The sequence below is a fragment of the Mytilus californianus genome, unplaced genomic scaffold, assembly GCF_021869535.1.
Source record: "Mytilus californianus isolate M0D057914Y unplaced genomic scaffold, xbMytCali1.0.p SCAF_2, whole genome shotgun sequence".
Classification (NCBI taxonomy): Eukaryota; Metazoa; Mollusca; class Bivalvia; order Mytilida; family Mytilidae; genus Mytilus; species Mytilus californianus.
In genome coordinates, this window is record NW_026262668.1 from 38,646,811 (window position 1) to 38,669,426 (window position 22,616).

General features: G+C 32.1%; 2 long non-coding RNA genes across 2 annotated transcripts; both read left to right on the forward strand.

The window, feature by feature from the left end:
* The first annotated feature begins 5,626 nt into the window (after positions 1 to 5,626).
* On the forward strand, positions 5,627 to 6,858 carry LOC127727965 (uncharacterized). Its single transcript, XR_007993946.1, has 4 exons — positions 5,627 to 5,700; positions 6,010 to 6,086; positions 6,391 to 6,466; positions 6,825 to 6,858. It is a non-coding gene; the product is annotated as an uncharacterized LOC127727965 (long non-coding RNA).
* Positions 6,859 to 7,402: 544 nt separating this feature from the next.
* LOC127727962 (uncharacterized) lies at positions 7,403 to 9,398 on the forward strand. Its single transcript, XR_007993943.1, has 3 exons — positions 7,403 to 7,465; positions 7,764 to 7,839; positions 9,322 to 9,398. It is a non-coding gene; the product is annotated as an uncharacterized LOC127727962 (long non-coding RNA).
* The last annotated feature ends 13,218 nt before the right edge of the window (positions 9,399 to 22,616 follow it).

Below are 22,616 nucleotides of genomic sequence, written 5' to 3' on the forward strand. Positions count from 1 at the left end.
CCTAGAACAACAGTTTGAAATTTTATTGCAAATTTGTCTACCATTTCTTTTATTCAAATATTTACTGTAATAAGTTAAGTAATTGTAAATATACTTCGGCTGTTATCTGCTCTTTGGTCGGTGTTACACCTCAATATTACTTAAAAAGACAACATCGAGTTCATATACAATATTTATATATTGGAAACACGTAACCAACTTTTCACATCGAGCAACAACCTTAAAACTGACCAGAATATACTTTAAACCTGTCTTTATCTTTGAATGTTAAACATATTAAAATAACCAGAAACTTTAAGTGTTCTTCAGTGGCGACTTTATGGCCATAGATAAATAGCACTAATTAATTTTGACAGTTCTATAGAGTTCATTCAGATGCTAAGAAAATATAACTATTTAACGGTTAACAGGTGTCACAGTTAAAGTTCTTGTAATGTCTTTTACACAAATAATATTAAAATTAGCCTTTTAACATCTCCCTTTTCAAGAGAAAACACTGTTTTCGAAAATTAACTTTAAAATGAAATAAAAGGCGTTGCTCCAATTTACATAGCTGTAACAAAAACAATAAAGCATAACGCTTACAGTCAATCTTTGTTAAATTCTTGATAAAGCATCGGCATTGTTCTTTGATCCTCTACGATAACAGATAACGAAATCATACGGTTGGAGAGCAAGTGACCATCGCAATAGCCTTTGACTTTTTGTCTTCACTTGGTTCAACCAGACTAATAGATTATGGTCTGTTTCGACGGTAAATCTTACATTGAACAAGTAATATCGGTACGATTCGATAGCCCAAATGATTGCCAAACATTCCTTTTCAATCGTCGCGTAATGTTGTTCTCTCGGTAATAGTTTTCTGCTAATATACGAAATCGGATGTTCATTTCCATCAATATTCTGACTCAATACAGCACCTAATGCTGCATCACTTGCATCGGTTTGCAAAATAAATGTTTTGCTAAAATCTGGAGTAGCAAGTACGGGCGCTTCTGTAAGGGCACGTTTCAATTCCTTGAACGATTTCACGCCTATTTCAGTCCATGCTAACTTATTCGGTTTTGATTTTTTAGTCATATCGGTTAACGGAGCGGTAATTTCGGCAAAGTGTTTAATGAATTTACGGTAGTAACCAATCATTCCAAGGAAAGATCTTATTCCTTTCTTATCTGTAGGAAGTGGAAATTCTAACATGGCTTTCACTTTAGATCTGTCTGTAGTTATTTGTCCATTTCCAACAATATGTCCTAAACATTTTATTGTTTATGCACCAAAGTCACACTTTGACGGTCTAACGGTCAATCCTTTTTCGCGCAAACGCACAAACAGTTTTCTTAAATGACATAAGTGTTCTTCCCACGAATTACTGTATACAAGTATATCATCGAAGTAAGCAACTACATTGTTCAACGGGGCTAGTAATATATCCACCATACGAATAAATGTTGCGGCACTTGTCTTCATGCCAAAGGGCATAACACGAAACTGGTACTGTCCAAATGGCGTCACAAATGCGGACTTCTCACGCGTGTTTTCGGCCAAAGGAACCTGAAAATACCCTTTTGTCATGTCAAGTCGCGATATAAACTTAGCTTCTCCCAAATTTTCGAAAAGTTCATCCATTCTTGGAGTCGGATACGCGTCAAAAATTGTTATCTGGTTGATTTTTCTGTAATCAACACATATCCTCAGAGTTCCATCATTTTTCCTGATAAGAACTATCGGTGCACTCCACGGAATTATTGAAGGTTCAATAACGCCTAGCTCTAGCATTTCATCTATTGCAAGTTTCACATCGGCACGAATAGCATGTGGAATACGGTACGGCTTTAGTGTGATAGGACTTTCACTTGTTGTTCGAACATCATGAGTTATTATGTCAGTGAGTCCTGGTTCCGAATTTACAACATCTTCAAATTCTGTACATAAATCGCGAATATTGTTGCGCTTTTCCATGTCTAAGTTTGAATCTAATTTTATACTATTGATTGCTTCACGTTCCATACAAATATCAAATAAATAGTCAGTGTTGCTGTCGGATACTATAGAAGTATATAGTACGGAACGATTGTATTTTCTTAACAAATTTACGTGATAGGTTACGATACCTCGTCTTCCTCCAACATTGATCTGATAGTTAACATCATTTAATCTTCGTAAAACACGGAACGGTCCTTTCCACATAGCTTTCATCTTTGATGCCTCGGACGGTAACAATAATAGCACTTTGTCCCTGGGTTCAAATTCTCTGAACCTCGCACGCTTGTCGTACCAAGCCTTGATCTTTTCTTTACGATGTGACAAATTTTCTTTTACAATTTCTGACACATCTGCCAAACGATCACGTATAGTAATAACATGTTCAATAACTGAACGGTGTATCTCATCCTCTCCGGTAAATAATCCACGAAGTATGGCCATCGGACCTCTCACAGGCCAACCATACAACAACTCAAACGGCGAAAAGCCTGTTTCTTCATGCGGAACTTCACGATACGCGAATAACGCATAAGGAACCAATTCATCCCATTCCTCGGCAGATTCCGTGCACAACTTCTTGAGCATGGACTTCAAAGTACCATTAAAACGCTCGCATCTCCCATTCGACTGCGGTCTGTATGGAGACGTTGTACATCCTCGGGCTCCTAACAAATCAGCTAGCAATTGACTCTTAAAATTAGAACCCTGATCTGTTAAAATAGTCTGGGGTATTCCTACACGACTGAACATAAGTATCAAAGCGTCAGCAATAGTCTTTGCTTCAGTTTTCTTTAACGGAAAAGCTTCCGGATATCTCGTTGCTTCGTCTACGACAGTAAGAACATACTTGTTTCCCTTTTTCGTTCGTTCCAACGGTCCTATGATATCCATTGATATTTTACGAAAAGGCTCTTATACTACGGGTGGTGAAATCATCGGGTTCTTCTCACTACTACGTCGTTTCGCGGTTTTCTGACATACATCACACTGTGTACAATACTCGGTAATATCTCTGAATATTCCGGGCCAATAAAAAGATGCTAAGATTCGGTCTTTAGTTTTCTCAATTCCTAGGTGTCCGGCCATTGGTTGATCATGTGCAATCTTGATAACGGCATTTCTTAATCGAGATGGAAGTACAACTTGAGTTCCTTGTTTTCTACCATCTTTTGTCTTCCACCTACGCATTAAAACATTATTTTCGTAGTAGAACGCGTTTGGTTCATCGCTATGATGAGCTGTCTTTCCTCGAATATTAATCAGAGATTCGTCTTCTTGTTGAAGTTTCGTAATATGTTCAATATTTACAGACGAAATGTTACCAGTAGTTATCTCCTCATTTTCGCTCATTTTCTTCACTTCCACGGTATGTTCAACTTCTCTTTCGGATATATCATCGTCGGATTCGATCTCATCTTCGGCACGCTTAGTTTGTGCTCTGGTTACAACAAATGCGTTACTAGTTCGCTCTAGTATATCCATTCCCAAAAGTGCTTCGGCGGCCAATTCCGGTACGAGTCCAACTTGAGCAATACCTCTATAATACGGTGTGTCTATGTCAACTACAGCAAGCTTAGCACAAAACGGTTGTCCAATTGCAGTTTGTAGAGTTATATTTTGTCCTTGTAAAATGTTCTTACTATCCACAAGATATTCACGTATTAATGTCATGTCAGCACCAGTGTCTTTCACAAAGCTTACTTGTTTCCCGTTTACTTCTCCTGGAACACAAATAAGTCTTTGTCCAACAAGCGGTTTAACTAAGTAAGATGCAGGATTTCCTGTTTTCTTGTCCTTTTTCCCACAATCACGTGCATAATGTCCAATAGCTTGACATTTGAAACAACGGTTATTGTTAGTTTTTGTCCTATTTTCATCATTTTGTACATTGTCATTTTTGTTGTTGTTATTATACCCATTAAATTTCTTCTGATTGTCACTTTTTGTCGGTACTATATAGTCCTCTGCTGCCTCAACTACGGACGCGCTGCCTTTATTTCTTCTTACCCATTGCGCTTGAACTGGTGATAGAGCCTTCAGAAAAAATTCCTCTTGTAAACACTTGATCGGATCTTTGTCTTCGATACATCGGTTGAGATTTTGTATAATTCGCGCCATCAAAGCTCTGTAAGTTTCATTGTCAGCTTTTCTAACATTAACTAAGTCAACAAAATATTCATGGGGTCTCTTTCCATATCGATCGATTAGCGCACGTCTTAGATCATCATACGAAGTGGACGCTTGTGAAGAAACATGTCTTGCTTCACCTGTCAACAATGTTCTTAACTGTAAAATCTTAATGTCATTAGACCAATTTGCCTGACCACTTACTGCATCGAATTCCGATATAAATGTTAAGATGTCGTCGAGTTTCGGATCAAACGGTTGCAATTTTACTTTGAATGTTAGTGACTGATACTTGTCAGTATTAGGACGGTTTTCCCCCTGTAAACGAATTCTTTCTCTTTCGATTTCTAATTTCTCTTTTTCGATTTCGAGTTTTTCACGTTCGATGGCAAGTTTTTCCCTTTCGATGTCTAACTCGTGTTTATTTGTCTTTCTTGTTGCTTTTTTCGGCGGCGGAGTTTTCGGTCTTTGAAATACTTCTTCCTCAACTGGCACGTCGCTTTCATCTGCATATTCGGCATCTGTAAATTGCATTAAATTCATATTCCTTCTTGGACGATTTTTTGATATGCTGCCTCCTTCCAGTACACCTCCTTCTGCCATTACGGATCGTAACGCTAAATACAATTAATCCTATGATTAACGAAAATATAACGAAAGTGAGTTTAAGGCTTGAAAATATACGCTCGATAATTCAAGGTCAACGCTGAATCAACAGCCGGATATATTCCAAAAATACGGAATCACATATATCCTAAGTAACTAAATAAAATTATCATATCCAATTAATCGCTGAATCACACAGCTGGATATACGCCAGTTTAACGGCACGCAATATTTTATCCAATTGCAAAAAATCACTGATAAATCACATCAGCTACATAAGCAATAATCCTACGGTAGCACCTATATCCTTTAGGAAAATTACGCTTATAATCCACTACAGAATAATTAATATCTTAAATTAATTAATCCTTTTCCGCTGCCACCATTTATGTTACACCTCAATATTACTTAAAAAGACAACATCGAGTTCATATACAATATTTATATATTGCAAACATGTAACCAACTTTTCACATCGAGCAACAACCTTAAAACTGATCAGAATATACTTTAAACCTGTCTTTATCTTTGAATGTTAAACATATTAAAATAACCAGAAACTTTAAGTGTTCTTCAGTGGCGACTTTATGGCCATAGATAAATAGCACTAATTAATTGTGACAGTTCTATAGAGTTCATTCAGATGCTAAGAAAATATAACTATTTAACGGTTAACAGGTGTCACAGTTAAAGTTCTTGTAATGTCTTTTACACAAATAATACTAAAATTATCCTTTTAACAGTCGGGTTGTTGTCTCTTTGACATATTCCCCATATCCATTCTCAAGTTTAGTCTCCAATTTAGAATTTGACATAAAACATGCATATCATTAATTTTTGAATTAATTGCAACAGCAAATATTCCCTATTTAAAGCTGATACTAATTTACAATTTTTGTTTTTGTTACAGGTACAGCCTAAATACGTTACTCTTCGACAATGAAGATGGTTTCATTGTAGATAGCACATTAGGATTTGTCACATGTAGGTATTTATTCATTACAATTTTTTTATTTAAACTAGGTTTATATTTGTTAGGCATTAAAAATCAGTTTTCACTGAAGCAACAGATTGAAGCTTTATAACAAATTGGTCTAAAATTTCTTTTATTCCTATTTATATCCTAATGAAGTATATTTTAATAAGAATGTATAGTTATTGTAAATATACGTCTCCATAAATATTTAGGCTTTGACGTAAAACCTGCATCACATTAATTTCTGAATTGATTGCAAAAGCAAATAGCTTTGATTTTGAAGCTGAAACTAATTTAAAATATTTGTTTTTTTACAGATACAGCCTAAATATGTAAGACTCCTATACCATGAAAGATGCTTCCATTGCAGATAGCACATTAGGATAAGTCACATGTAGGAATTTATTCATAACAATTGTTCTTAAAACTATGTTTATATTTGTTAGGTAATAAAAATCAGTTTTTCCTTGAACAACAGCTTGAAATTTTATTACAAATTGGTCCTACATTTCATTTATTGAAATATTCACTGTAATGAGATATATTTTAATAAGAATGTATGGTGATTGTAAAAATTCTTGTCTCCAATTAAGGATTTGACATAAACATGCATCACATTAATTTCTGAATTGATTGCAACAGCAAAAAATCTGGATTAAAAGCTGAAATTAATGTATATTTTTTTGTTTTCATTACAGATACAGCCTAAATATGTAAGACTCCTATACCATGAAAGATGCTTCCATCGCAGATGCACATTAGGATAAGTCACATGTAAGTATTTGGTCATTACAATTTTCCTTAAAACTATATTCATATTTGTTAGGTAATAAAAGTCAGTTTTTTCCTGAAACAACAGATTGAATACTTTATAACAAATTGGTCTAAAACTTCTTTCATTCAAATTTATACTCTAATGCTGAATATTTTAATAAGAATGTATAGTAATTGTAATTATAATTGTAACATATTTAGGCTGTATCTGTAACAAACCAAATCATCAACAATTTACTTTTCTCTAATTTGGGATTTAACATAAAACATGCATCACATTATATTCTGAATTGATTGCAACAACAAAAAGTCTGGGTTTAAAGTGGGAACTAATTTATAATTTTTGTTTTTGTTACAGATTATACAGCCTAAATATGTGACACTCCTATAACATGAAAGATGCTTTCATTGTAGAAAGCACATTAGGATGTTGCTCATGTAGTTTTTGGTCATTACAATTTTTCTTAAAACTATGTTTTTGAGTGTTCGGTAATAAAAATCCTTTTCTTCCTGAACAGTTTGACAAAAAGATGCTTTATGTTAAAATGGGTCTCGTAAAAGAAGACCTCTGCAGAGAGCAAACTTTAGATTTTGATATCACATTGATGAATTTAATGGGCGCTAATCTCGTAAAAGCAGATCCCCAAGCAGAGCTGATTACATAGTATGATGAAATCTTGTGTTTATGGTAAAATGTATTTAGTTTTTTGTCTGGCTGTATTTCATTATCAACCAATTTGAAACTTTATTACAAATTGGTCTCAAAAAAATTTTCTTTAAATTTATACTCTAATGAAATATATTCTTATTGGAATGTATTGTAATTATAAATATTCTTGTCCAACATGCAAAAGATTAAATTCTGAAAAAAATTGCAACAGCAAATAGTTTCTATTTAAAGCTGATATTAAGTTATAGTTTTTGTTAAAGATACAGCCGAAATATGTTGCACTCCTAGACAGAGAAGATGGATTCATGGCAGATAGGAAGAGTCAACATGTAAGTATTTAGTCATTACAGTTGTACTTAAAACTATGTTAATATTTGGAAGTCAATAAAAATGTGTTTTCACTTAAACAATAGCTTAAAATTTTATTACAAATTGGTCTAAAATATCTTTTATTCGAATTTCAAATGTGGTATATTTTAATAAAAATGAAAGAATAATTGTAAATTAATTGTCCGTAATTTAAGATTTGACATGAAACATGAATCACATTAATTTTTTAATTTTTTCAACAGCCATTAAATATTCTCTAAAGCTGATGCTAATTTAATTTTTTTTCTTTTGTAACAGATACAGCCCAGATATGTTCCACTCCCACACATTGAAGATGGTTTCATGGTAGATGGCACATTAGAATGTTTAACATGTAGGTATTTAGTCATTACAATTGTACTTTAGACTGTTTATATGTGTTATATATCAGTTTTCCCTGGAACAACAGCTTAAATAAAATTTTATTTCAATTTAGTTTACATATTTCTTTTGTACAAATTTATAATCTAGTGAAGTAAATTTTAACATGAATGCGTAGTTATTAGGTCACAGAAAGACCTATTGTATTTGTTCTGATTATTATTTTTTTTTTCTTCTTCCGCCAAACCCTTTTCTTGCGGTATAAGGTTGTTTCGGAAGATGTTGCTTAGATATTTTGAATATGATATCAAACAGTTATTGCGCTTTTTAAACTTATCTCTTTAAGGCGAAGACTTTTTTATTGTAAGAGTTATCTCCCCAAACACTGTTTTTCTTGTGAGTGTATCTCCTCCGTAACCAAAAAAGATAACGACAAAATTCGACAAAATTCTTTTTATATTTGTTCGTTACATCCTCAGAAATTTTTGGCTGATTTGGATTGAAGCGATCCAGTGAAATTTTATAGGAGTTATCTACCTTTATCAATTAAATTTGTCGTTATGTTTTTGTAACTCATAAACAGTAAGCCGTATAAACCTATAGTCTTTTTATTTGAGGTCCTTGGGGCCTAACTTAGAAAATGAGGTCAAGGTCATGTTCTCAATTTTGTCTTTTGCTTGTTTTTGCATTTTCTCTGATATTTTTAAAGTTATATATAAAAGAATTAGTGCAAAATGTTTGTTTTATTGTGATGAAGATATGATAAATTTTTTGTCTGAAACAATCCAGTGACATCTTATAGGAGTTATTGCCCCTGAAATGTTTAATTTTAAGGTAAATTGATTATTACTTCAGATTGGTACATGATAAAGCAATAAGGTCTTTTAGAAAATGTTGTGACATGTGACCTTGAAAAATATCAACCGGAAGTGACCTTGAGTGAAGCGGAAGTAGTCATTTTTGCACTTATTTTATGTAAAAATACATAGAAACCATATATTTTTTGAATGGTCATAAATTAACCTATCATTTGAGACTGGAAGTGACATTTTATAAAACGGAAGTAGCATATTATCTCCCTTATTACATGCATAAGTATATACAAACTATATATTTTGGGAATAGTGTGAATAAAGCTATCGAATGAGAGCGGAAGTTACATTTTCTAAACTAGAAGTTGACAATTATCTCCCTTATTTCAGGGAAAAGTCTATAGAAACCATATATTTATTGAATCAGTATGAAGAAACCTATGATTTGACGCCAATAGTAGCTTTGAGTAAACCAGAAGTAGCTTCTTATCAATTATTTAGAAAATTGATGTGGAAAGACCTTCAATTGTTCTTTGAACTATTGGTTTTTAATTGTAAATATACTTGTGTCCAATTTAGGATTTGACATAAAATATGAGTGACATTCATTTTATAATTGATTGCAACAGCCAATAGTCTCTATTTGAAGCTGATACTAATTGATGATTTGTTTTTTTTTACAGATACAGCCTAAATATGTTACACTTCTAGACAATGAAGATGGTTTCATGGTAGATTGATCACACATCTGGATACGTAACATGTAGGTATTTGGTATTTTTAATTGTACTTTAAACTATGTTTATATGGTGTGCAGGTAACAAAAATCAGTTTTCCCTGGAACAACAGCTTAAATTAGATTTGATTACAAAGTGGTGTAAAATTTCTTTTATTCAAATTTATACTCGTATGAAGATTATTTTAATGATAATGTATAGAAATTGTTTATATACTTGTCTTCAAATTATGATTTGTCATAAAAAATGCATCATATTAATTTTAAATTAATTGGAACAACCAATATTCTCTATTTAAAGCTGATACTGATTTAGAATTTTTGTTTTTGTTACAGATAGACTAAATATGTTACACTCCTAGACAATGAAGATGCTTTCATGGTATATAGCACACAGAGATTCGTATCATGTAGGTATTTGGTCATTATAATTGTACTTTTAACTCTTTTTATATGTGTTAGGGTCTTCAATGCTCTTCCAACTTTATACTTGTTTGGCTTTCTAACTATTTTGATCTGAGCGTCACTGATGAGTCTTATGTAGACGAAAAGTACGTCTGGCGTATCAAATTATAAGCCTGGTACCTTTGATAACTACCAACAAAAATCAGTTTTCCCCTTGAAGTTGGAAATTGTATTACAAATTTGTCTAACATTTCTTTTATTCAAATATTTACTGTACTGGGGTATATTTTCAATAAGAATGTAAAGTAATTGTAAATATACTAATCTCCAATTTAGGATTTGACATAAAACATGCATCACATTAATTTCTGATTGATTGGTTTTTTTTACAGATGCAACTTATATGATGTTTCAGTAGTAGAAGGTGCAGCATGGCAGCAGAAGATGTTAAATTGAGAATCATGAAGAGACAGTTTAATTCTTTAGAGAATAAATAAGATTATAGTTTATAGATTTATAGTTTATAAATTCTTTAATGTTCAAAATATCAGATGAGAATTTGCCAAGTGACCTCAATATGTCTACAATGATATAACATTCATAATTAAGAATGTATTGTAAACCTCTTTCAATATTCATGTTAAAGAAAGTAGATTGTAAATTTAGATATTTACGTATTTACCTGAATTTTTTTATTAAGTAATTGGAACAATATGACTATTTAGATTGTTTAAAATTCAAGTTCAAAATGTATATACATCAGATAGTTTTGGTTTGCCAGCAACTTCAATTGTATAGCCAAAAGATCAATTGTTGGTTGTAAATAATGCCAGCTCTAACTAAGATCTTAAAATAGAAACTATCTTCAAATTTGACAAGTTACCATATCTACATATGAATAAATTAGAATAGTCTGTAAATATTCTGTATTTTCCTTTTTGCATCATCTTTTGGGTGACCAAATCAGAACACCCAATTTGGTGAAATACTTTTTCCTGTTATATCTATCATTGCTTTTGTACGATAAAAACAAAAATGCATATGCAGTTTTGTTTAATATAATTAAATTAAAAATTCAAAGAAAATTCAATTTCAAATTAACACAAACAAAATTGTCTTTAACTTATGATTTAGTTCATGCACCCTTAATGTATATCTTAAAAGTTTTGTTGTGGACTAAGCAAATATCAAATTATCATTTCAGAAGTACATTTTCTTGCATGGTATCATCTTCACTAACATTTAACATAGTGGGTTTCGGAGTTACTGAGGTAGTTCTTATTGAGGTGTTTCTTGTTTTTTCTATGGAGGAATCAGTGGTTCCTATGTCTTCAGGATATGGTTTTGTCATTCAAAGGGAACTGTCAATGTAGTTCTGAAATGATATACATTTGGTATTTTATTGTCATTGAAAAAGAAACAATTTTAGTGCATTAACATTTGAACTGTGAATATATAATATTTAAACTTCATAATTTATAATTTTTAAATCGATTTTGGAAATTTATTGTATCAAAATTAAATTGTATTTGACACAGTTTAATGGATGGAAATTGAACATTAGAAAAACTTAATTTATGTTCTAAATTTAAGCACAAGTGATAACAAAATTCCAAATATAAATTTCTGCTTCATTAAAACTTTTTGGTTAAATGGATCTGCAAAATCACTGATAGCTAACATGGTTAATCCACTTAATTAGATAGTGTCGTTAAGTATAGTCTAATGGATGCTGTTGATATCCTATTAAAAGTATTGATGTATTATAAATCCTATTCCTAAATCTAACATGTCAGACGCCAGAGACCCCCCTTTGTTATAGAGGGATCGCCCTTGCATCAGTGTCTTACAAATTGTACTGTAATATACTTAACTATAGATTAGCTCAGTTGGTAGATGATAACAATGTACTGGTTGAGGAACAGAATGGTTTACGGCAACTTTGTAGTACAATAGACCAATTATCTACTCTTACTTATTTGATAGATGTGAGAAAAACACTTCCTAAATCAATCTATTGCGCCTTTATTGAATTTAAAAAGGCTTACGACACTACAAAGACATATTTTATGGTATAAACTAAATGAAATAGGTGTTGCACAGACTTTTTGTTCTGCTATTAAGTCAATTTATACAAATGTTCTGTAAGAATAAACGGTCATTTCACAGACTGGTTTGATGTAAACACTGGCTTGAAACAAGGATGTCCCTTGTCGCTCATTTTGTTCAACTTCTATATTAATGATTGAGTAACATTTCTTAAGTCCTTTGACTGCAGAATAGAAATTGGTGATGAAAAACTGTATTTTATTATATGCTGGTGACGTATCACTCAACTTACATTTTTTATGTATACTAGTATACGTTGATAATTTTATTTTATATTGCATTTTGATTTGCCAATACACACATGTTTTAAGGTGTAGGTCAGAGCACCTGACCCTGGAGACGGGATTGCGCACTTGGCATCCACTGACACAGGTTTCTAGAGCTTTTTGATCGATTATATAGTTTTTTATCTCTAGTTGTTCCTGGCCGGCCCTGACTGTCTATGAAGGGGTGCATTTAGTCAAAAGTTGGTTTTGGTGTATTTAGGATAATCATGGAAGTTTTATATTTTACTTCCATGGGATAATATATACATAGGAATTGTATGATTTTGAATTATATATGCATTGCAATGATAAGGATTTATTGAATTTGTGAATATTTATAATACAATCTGGCGTCCATCGAGCATGACGGGCTGTTGGCAAACTAAGATTATGTTTGCGTTGTTTATATTTGGCACGAGTATGTAGTTAATACCACCTATTTTTGATAAGCAGTGGAAAAGTATTATTCGTTTGTGGTGTAGATTAAATAACATGAGGTCAAGTCGGATAAATGTAAAAGTTCATTAGTGGGCTGATAGAATGAGTATTAAGCATAAGTGTGTTGAAAACGAACTTTTTAGTAAGGGAAACCTCTAAACTGAATTCAAGTCATTTATTGTGTCCTGAAAATATGGACACTAATTATGTTGTTAAACTTTTAATGTCAAAATGCATTTCAGTCACAGAAGTGTTTTTCTCAAATTTAGATGTGGTGTTGCTCCACTAAGGATTTAAACTGGGAAATATGAAAATATTGTTTTAGGGTGTGCCATATATGTTATAGTTTTATTGAAGACGAAGCACATGTTTTATTAAGATGTCCTCTTTATGAAGATTTTAGAAACCATTTATATTATGTTGCTGAAACTTATAATGAAAATTTTAATACTTTAGATGATAACCAAAAGTTAGTGTTTTTATTCTCAGATGTAAATATGATACATGTGTGTTCCAAAACCTGTTATTTGATTTTAAAAAGGCGTAGAAATTTTATATATGGTAAATACATGTAGTACTTTAGTTCATATTGTTTAAAGGGGCACTAACTACGAGATATATAAAAATTCTAAAATATGATTTTTTCCGTTCAATCATTAATGAAAGTGAAATAGTGAAATAATAATTCGCTTTTAGAAGCCAGTCTGCTTCAATTTTGTCAAAATAAGCTAATAAACTTTGATGATGAATTATTCACTTGCAAGTGAATAATTCAACCTCATTGAATCCGTATTCATGTGAACTTCAATTTAACCCCTTAGCTAGAGATGGATAACGCATGAATTGTCCGTGTAAGTTATTTAAAGGAAAAGAATGTCAACACTGAAAGTGAAACAAAGGTAAATCATTTGTTTGACTGATTCGATCCACAAAAAATCATTCGTATACAGGTAAAAACGATGATTGATTAACGTATATTTTTAATCTAAAAAGTGAAATTAAACAGACCTAGAAAAATCCAATTGCACGATTTTGATATCTATTTATATCTATATTTATGTTTATATCGCTTATATGGTCATCGGAGGTCGTCCGAGGTCAACTCGATATTTAATTAGATGGCGTCTAGACTAAAATACACACGAAACGAAGCTACATATAATTGAGCCCATGCCCTGTAAATTGTTTATTTTAGACTCTTTATAGTTTGGATAAATGTTTAACATTGTTATAAATCAAATAAGAGAATTTGAGTCAAATCGGTGAACATGAATTTAACAGCTAGTGCCCCTTTAATGTATTATATCTATGCATTTTCATAGTCTCTTATAATTCTGTATAGAATGGCTCTCATTTTATTTAGTATTGTTTTACAATGTATAAATATCGATTGTAATTGTCGAGAGATGAGACATTCATAAAACATTGAATTAATTGAATTGAGTTTGTTATATATATAGTATTACAATTAATATTTGTGTATGCCTCGCACAAAAAGGTGCAAGCAGGGCCGTACTGGACACCTTCAGTTATCAAGGTTTTTTTTTTATAACAAACCCACTGAGATCTGGTATCCAGGAAATTAAAATGAATCAACAATAGCTTCATGTTTTTTGAACAATAATATTTTTTCTAATTACACCTTACTCATGATGCAGATCTGTCTTCATCTAATACTATGATGATGTACTACAGTGGCATAAAAGTAGTTACGATAGGTTTAGAAAGTGTCATTTTGGTATTTGTTATCATGATGCATTAGAATTGAATTTCCCCACGTTTCAAGGAATAACATTGAAAAATAGTTTATAAATCAACAATTCTAGCCAGCAGTCTGTTTTGAATAATAAGGATTTCTTTAAAACTGTTTAATGTATACCTCCGACAATCTTCCTAGCATTGGGTATTGGAATTTTCCAATTTTTTTCCCACTACATTTTCAGTTTTAAACTCGATTCGCCGTGTTAACTCGTTTTAGTTGGTTGTTCCATGATAGAATTTTTGCCATTATTTGATATTTCACATAAAATACAATGTAAGAGCATATCATCAATTACAATTGCTACGATTTACTTCATGTATTTATGCTTTTCCTTGTATGCAGGTTTATTGTTTTAATAAAGATAAAATCCGATGTCCAGGTTATCGGCAATATGAATATATTATTTGTTTTGTTTAAGCCTAAATATTTGGCAAGATTTGTAAATGAATTTTTTTTTACAAAACCTATGTTACAGCTCATTAACCCCTTCCATGGTGATGCACATGTTCATCCATTCCTTTGTCCTGTCTCAAGTTGGTTTTCCACTCTTGCCTAATGTCATGGACATTAAAATAAATAAATAAAATGCAGGTCAAGTTCGATTTTGTCTTAGTTACCTTTAGAGGTGTAGTATTATCATTGTTTCCCCCCATTAGTCTTTGTTAAATTTGCACTCTTCTAAAAATGTATCTTTGTTCCAAATAAAGAAATACTTGGCTTTAGTAAAGTTTTATTCTGTCTAGCTGTATGGCTACAGACAAAATTTCAAATAAATGTCATTGCATATACGATGATTACCATCACTGGAAGTTCACCAATCAAATGTTCTCCCCTTTTTTCCTGTGTACAAGCTTTTGTAACCATGTAACCTCAAGTTTCCTAAATATTCTATAGAAACACCAAACCAGAGGCTCTGACGATCCTGTGTCGCTCATCTGGGGTTCCTACTTTGGTTGTGGAAATCATGTAAACATAGATTAAAATCATAACAGATACCCTAATAATAATTGAGGCCAAGTTTGGTTCAATATTGGCCCCGTAATTTAATCAAAAATTATGGTGGCCATCTTGAACACTAAATCGGCAACAAAGTAGCAAGTCCCCCACTTTCAGCCATCTTGGTTGATGGATTTGCTACAAAGTAACAACACTTGGTCAGCACCTTATAAGGAACATTCATGCCATGTTTGGTTTCATTACCTTCAGTGGTTCTTCAGAAGAAGACATTTGTATGTATTTCACATAGGGTCCTTTGTTAAACTAAGTTCCCCGCTGGCAACCATCTTGGATGATTGATTGACTACAAAGTAACAACACTTGGTCAGCGCCTCATTAGGAACATTCATGTCATGTTTGGTTTCATTCCATTCAGTGATTCTCTAAAAGAAAACATTTATATGTATTGTCCATATGGTCCTTTGTTAAACGAAGTCCCCCACTGGCGGCCATCTGGGATGATGGATCAGCTACAAAGTAACCACACATGGTCAGCACCTCATAAGGAATATTCATGCAATGTTTGGTTTCATTTCAATTAATGATCCTTAGAAGATGTTCAAAATGTAAAAAGTTCCGACGACGTACGATGGACGCCAAGTGATGAGAAAAGCTCACTTGGCCTTTTAGGCCAGATGAGCTAATAAAAAAAGAATGGTGCTTTGAAACATGTTTATGACTCGGAATTTTTGTTTACTGCAATGCAATGTTGGATAAATTTCCTTCAACTGGCAAATTCAAGGGGATGTTTTTTTCGAACCTTCTTCGTATGCAACCGGATGTGACGTCTGATGTGACGTACTATAATTTGGTGGTATTACACCTGTATTATGGGTTTCATCTTTTCTATGATTATACTGCATGCTCACATCTTTTGAAATGAACACAGGTTTAGTTTGCTTTTGATATGGTTTTGACATTTATCCTTCAAAAGACATGTCTTGGAACTGCTTAAAACTACATTTCTTTGCATTCTGGATGGTGATTATAGTACCACTTGATCCAATCCTTAGAAATTTGTTCAGTTTCATTGATCATCGAGTACAGGTCAATGTCCACATAAATGGTTTTGACATTGACAGTACACGAGTGCCCCTTAGTTACCTTAATTATTTATTCTCATCACTGTGTGCGTCGTTGTTAATTTTAGAAAAAAAATCTCTGAAACTGCTAGGCCAAATTTAACCAAACTTGACCAAACTATTCATTGGGGTATCTAGTTGAGTGCTTTCAAACCAACATGGTCGACATGGCTTACAATAGAATAAATGCATATCTGTTTTATCTTGAAAACTCTTATAAATAGAGAAAATCTTCATTTTTGCCTTTTATCTTGAAAACTAAAATAAATAGAAACTTTAAAAGCAGAAAATACTAGCAAGATCTACAAATAGAAAAGTCAACATGGCTGAAGTTGCTTGGCGATTTCTTATTTGAGTAATTGCAACCCTTTTCGGATGATTTTTACTACATTTTGTGGGCGGTTTGTTAAAGACCAAGCAGCCTATCCAGTTCTACCAGTGATTTTTCCTTAAAATTTTGTGTGAAGGTGTTTCATGATTTGAGGAACAAAATATGATTAAAAAAAATTGGGGGTCACCGACTTAGTTTTTCCGAATATTACTTGTTATTTAAACTCTCAAACCTACAAGCATAATTCTTGTTTCATGTTAAACAGTAGATTTGTGTCTATCAAATACAGGTTCAAGAGTTTAAGACTCTTATTGTTTTTATCATAAAACATATGATTTATTTCATTCCCGCCAAAAGTAAAACGCAAGAATGAAAAACGTTTCAAGTATTAAAAAATATCTACTAGTGATTTTTTCATTAAAATTTCAAGAAGGGAAAGTGCCACGTGTACTCTTCAAAATAAAGCAAAAAAATGTATATGTCACCGACCTTTAAAAAAAAGTTATGATTAATTTTCATGTTTTTTCTCGTTCGTTTTGAAGAGTTGTCTTTCTTCAGAACATTAAATTGAATCTGACGTCATAGTACAAGTTTTCCTTGCTGGCGAAATATTTGAAAAAAATTTCAAATTGGACGTTTGAAACCCACATTTAAACTTTCAAGAATAAAAAAATAACAACTATATAAACCTACTTTATTATCTGGTAATACAAGAGATCACATGTATGTATCAGTATCAGATCTCATGAAGATGTTGCCGCACAAAATTAACCTTCAGAAACACCATCCGTCGGAATGAAAAATTGTTCGAAATAACCTTTTACGGCGCTTTAGAAAGGAAAGTCTGTTTTTTGTCTTCTCCTTCTCATTAGCAAAATCATTGAAAATAAAAAGAGAAATGAAAGTTGACACTGGTTAACTTACAGACTATTTGACTATATTAAACTAGATGTGTGGGTTTTTTTGTCGCGACAATTTCAGAACTTTGCCCTAGCGCACTCTATCGCTACTGTTGACAGACGGACACACATTAGCACGGACGGACTTCTTTATACCATAATGTGTCCCGACTAAGACGAACGTATACAAATTATTCCATCTAGTTTGTGGATTCATTATTTCTGAATATTTAAAATATAAGAAAATTAAAATTATAGGTATAATATATGAATTAAAGTTTTTGATCCTAAAACGTTTTACATCCATTTAACCTATCATAAAATACGATCCCCGTTATTACTACCTCACGTGTTTTGAATAAAAGAGACAGTAAATACAAAATACAAATAAGTTTTTAATGCAAAAATTGATGTAGAATCTAAGAAATAATTTTCCGTTGAAAACTATAAAGTATTTCTCAAAACAGGATGAAATATTATGACTCTAAATAGCTCATTTTGGAAATTAAAACAAAGACAAGGTATGTTTAGATTGCAGGCATTGAAAATCGAAATTTGTTTTCAATCTTTCCGGTCATTGTAGCTTTTTGAAAGTGAGAAATTTTATGTTGGATCTTATTCTTGAAGCAATTGTTTTTGTCATAAGTTAAACTTACAACAAGTTTAGTTTTAAAAACCGTAAATTTTGATTTTAATTCACATTCACTGAGTATATTAATTTCTTATATTTTTTGCCTTAAGCTTCTGTGAGATCAGGCGAAATCTTTATCATTTCTACTTGAGAATATTTGAAATGAAACAAATGACAAAAGACAATGAGCCTTTATCATTTTTATTTTTACTATAAGATTTTGTCAATTAATCAGTATAGATAAAATTTAACTTCATTGCAAGATCACCATTATTTTACGGGAATCTTAAAGAAATAAGTTAATCTCAACATGCATACGTTGCCAGTATATCGAAACTTCTAGAAATTATTGTTTATCGGCCTAACCTTCTGAAAACTCAATTTTGAAAATCACATATTAAGTTAAAAGTCTAAGCGTAAGACATATAAATTTACGAGTGTAAAGTTACACGGGCGTTTGAGATTTGCGCCGATTTAAAAAAAAAATCGATCTTTCATTAGCGCCTATTTTATTTTTTTTATCACTTGCCCCGATTCTATATTTTCTATACGAGTAAATACATGTACATGTAGTAAACCTAGAATGTATATTGCATGGTAATATATCGATATAAACAGTGTTCCCTTATGTTTAAGATAATTTTGGTCATATTGTTCGAGAACTTCGTTTTGACACGAGAAAGAAAAGATGGACTTCGTTGTTGGCAAGTACAACAAGTATAGAAAAGATGAAATGACAAGAAAGGAATATATCAGATGTGTGGCATATACATTCTCGCCAAGATAATTCATTGTACTAGTATTACATTTTTATGGATTTTATTGTGGTGCTTTGAAATGCTGTAAATAGAATTTTACTCCGTGATTTTAGTGGATGTAAACAGAGTGCACAAATATCTTTTAAATTGACTTATCCTGCTCGAAATTCTACTCCCATCTCCACTTTGTGAGCAGGGGACAACAGTTATATACATGTTGTAATTGACAATTCATAACATGTGCAACTGGCTAACGGAAAAGGTTTATATGATAAATAAAAAAATAACTTTCATCTATAATCTACCTGTACACAATCGGCGCAAGTGAAAGAAAAAAAGTGAAATGCAGATCGGCGCAAATGCAAAAAGCCGAGTTCAAAATTTATATTTTTATTATTATTTTTATTAGAACGGAGGCTACAGATAGTGTAGTATCTTTTGTGTCCATTTGTGTTTAACCCTTAGAGTTCCATGCTTTTTTTTTGGAAGAATACCGTTGAGTGCCATGTGATAGGCCCTATATATATAGATTTGAAATTTGAACGAAAAACGTCATTAAAGAAGCGTAACAATGCACAACGTCATGCAATTGTTTTCGTATAGAAGAAGTTCTGTTTCGACATTCGGCGTATGTCAGTTAGATTTCTTTAGGTAACGGTTACGTAAATAGGCAATCAAACGGATTTTTATTAATTTTTGCAGGCAAGTTGATCCATTAGAGCCGCAAATAAATATTCAAAATGTATGCAAGTTAATTTTAGACTTTCGGAAGAAAAGCAATATGAAGATTCTATAAAATGAAGTAGAAATATATATGTATTAGGATGGACGTAAATACCACAAACACTAAAATAATTAGATAATTTGACTTGAAATTGACTTTTCTCAAAAACGTTCAACTTTAAAAATTATATTTCATTGTCACTAAAATTTCCGTTTTATTGATAAAAAAATTTACAGGGCTACCGAATTTATTTTTGTTGTACAAATCCTTCAAATGTATACGTTTTTTTCGCCATAGCGCTGTCCGTTTCTCTTTGACTTATATGTTTTGGGTGTCCTTTTTGATATCTTCTGCATCTTTTTTAAAGTCAAAGTTGCTGAACTTTTTTTGCGATATTTACATGTATTCTATTCTTTCGTTTACCTCAGATTTCCGGATATTTAATTTGCTACACATATGGGAGAGTAAAAAGATATAAGATGTGGTATGAGTGCCAATGAGACAACTCTCCATCCAAGTCACAATTTGTAAAAGTAAACCATTATAGGTCAAAGTACGGCCTTCAACACGGAGCCTTGGCTCACACCGAACAGCAAGCTATAAAGGGCCCCAAAAATAACTAGTGTAAAACCATTCAAACAGGAAAACCAACAGTATAATCTTAATAAAAAACAAGAAACGAGAAACACTTATGAACCACATCAACAAACAACAACCACTGAACATCAGGTTCCTGACTTAGGACAGGTGCAAACAATTGCAGCGGGTTTGAACGTTTTATCTGGCGCCAACCTTTACCACATATATCAATTGTTATCTCTGCAAGTTGACTCAGACCTTGTGCATCTTATCAACATGTTACCTTACTGAATACAATATTTGCCACTGGACACTTAGTTACAAATAAAGTAGCTAATCCATAATTTCGCAAACGTGTGTACTTTGTTTAGACTTTTAATTATGCACTTTCGTCATAAGTTTAAATTTTCCGTTCTTTTGTTTCCGATTGATTTTGTTTTCTTTGAATTATTGTTTTAAACGCTAGACACCGATATTAGAACTTTATTTGCAACTTTAAGTTTTAATAATTATTCATACTTTTTTTAAGGTTGGATCGAAAATCATTGCAGTCAAGTCGTCATTATTTTTGTTAGCCCACACGGTTGTCACACTTTTTTAGGTTCAGTCTTTTACAATAAGTATTCGTAAAATCTTTCAATTGATAACACATCAAAAACAAATTATTTTGAACGCATGTATGGTTGGATTTTAACAAACTATGAGTTGAAAAAAAAAATTGTTTGAATGTATTTGTCTATTTGATCTTTGTTTTCTTTTGTTTCTTGTTTTATTTTATCCTGATGTTATCATGTATAATTATTTTTTTATAATTCAATTTGGTTGAAATATATAGCAAATTCTCTGACAAAAGTAATATTTGTGTTTATATAATAAGAAGAGGAAAACGCTTCTCATAAAGAATTTAACCAAGGAAACAACAAGAAAAAACTATAACAATTATGTTTCTATTGGTACCAAGTTGATTAGAATTCCAGTCAGAATTGATCTCCCAATATTTTTTTAACATACGTAGCTTTATGGGAAATATATGACAAAAAAGGGGACGAATATTCATTGCATAACTCTGTAAACGTTGTCGAAACATGATTTTGCTTCTATTTGTCTTTGTGCTTCTTTGTCTGTAAATACATTTGTTTTGTTTAGCTGATGAGAGTTTTTATATAACTCCATATGCATTCAGTAAAGTTGCAGTGAAAAAAGAAACACCGAAGAAATTTATCGAGTTCAAGTTAAGTCATTGAACACACCTTTTCAACAGTTGATACTGGTAAATTTTCAAAGGTTACTAACATGCTAATGTTAATTTTAGTATGAATTTAAAAAATCGTCAACAAAAGATAAACACGACATCATTTTTTTTTATTAACTGAACATAAAGAATTTCATATATACATGTACCAAGCTATCAGGTGCCCTCGCTTGCCTAAAGCTAACTTAAAATAATAAACAAGTTCTTCTTAAAGTGTAGGTCTAAAGGGAAAGAAAGTCTTCCCTTTTCGTTTTCTTTTTCGTTCGAATAACTTTTTAAATACAGATAAAGTAGTTTATTTAATGATGAACATAAGTAATATTAGAACAAAGTTGCAACATGTTTGTTCGTCGCGTAAATACTTTCATCATATCTAAAGAGAACAGTAAATAAACATAAACTATTGGCGACGAGTGTATATCTAGCATTCTTATTGGTCCCCTCTGGTTGATATTTAATTATGGTTCTTCTTCATTTTCTGGTTGCAAAACCCAAAACCACGGAGTTGGAAGAGAGTTGACGACGGCCATCTTCCAAATCCCGCAATGTAGCATTATGGCGTATTGTTTATTATTACGTAACGTCAAAATATCGTTGGCTTTTGGGACTATGCCGTGGCACTCAAAGGTTGTGTTTTTGAATAGGCCGGATAGGCGCGACGCTTAATTCTAATGCAATTATTTTGTATCAATGGTTCTGATTGGATGACAGTAAGTGTACAATTCTTGCAGAAGAAAGGTTACAGACTGCCAAAAAACCAAAACTGGAATGTGCACTTGCTCTGTGTAACTCCTGTACAAATACATCTGTAACAAGAAATTCACCATTAGATACTGATGAATTAAACACTTGCTTTTCAGTCAGTCTTCAGGGTGCTCAAATTGAATCTATATTTCTTTGTGATGGCCATTACTTGAAAGCATACAATTATTATAAAAGTTGTAAAGCTAAATGTAAAATGTGCAATTTATCATTATTCAAGAAATATTATGCTAATTTTGACCAAATTT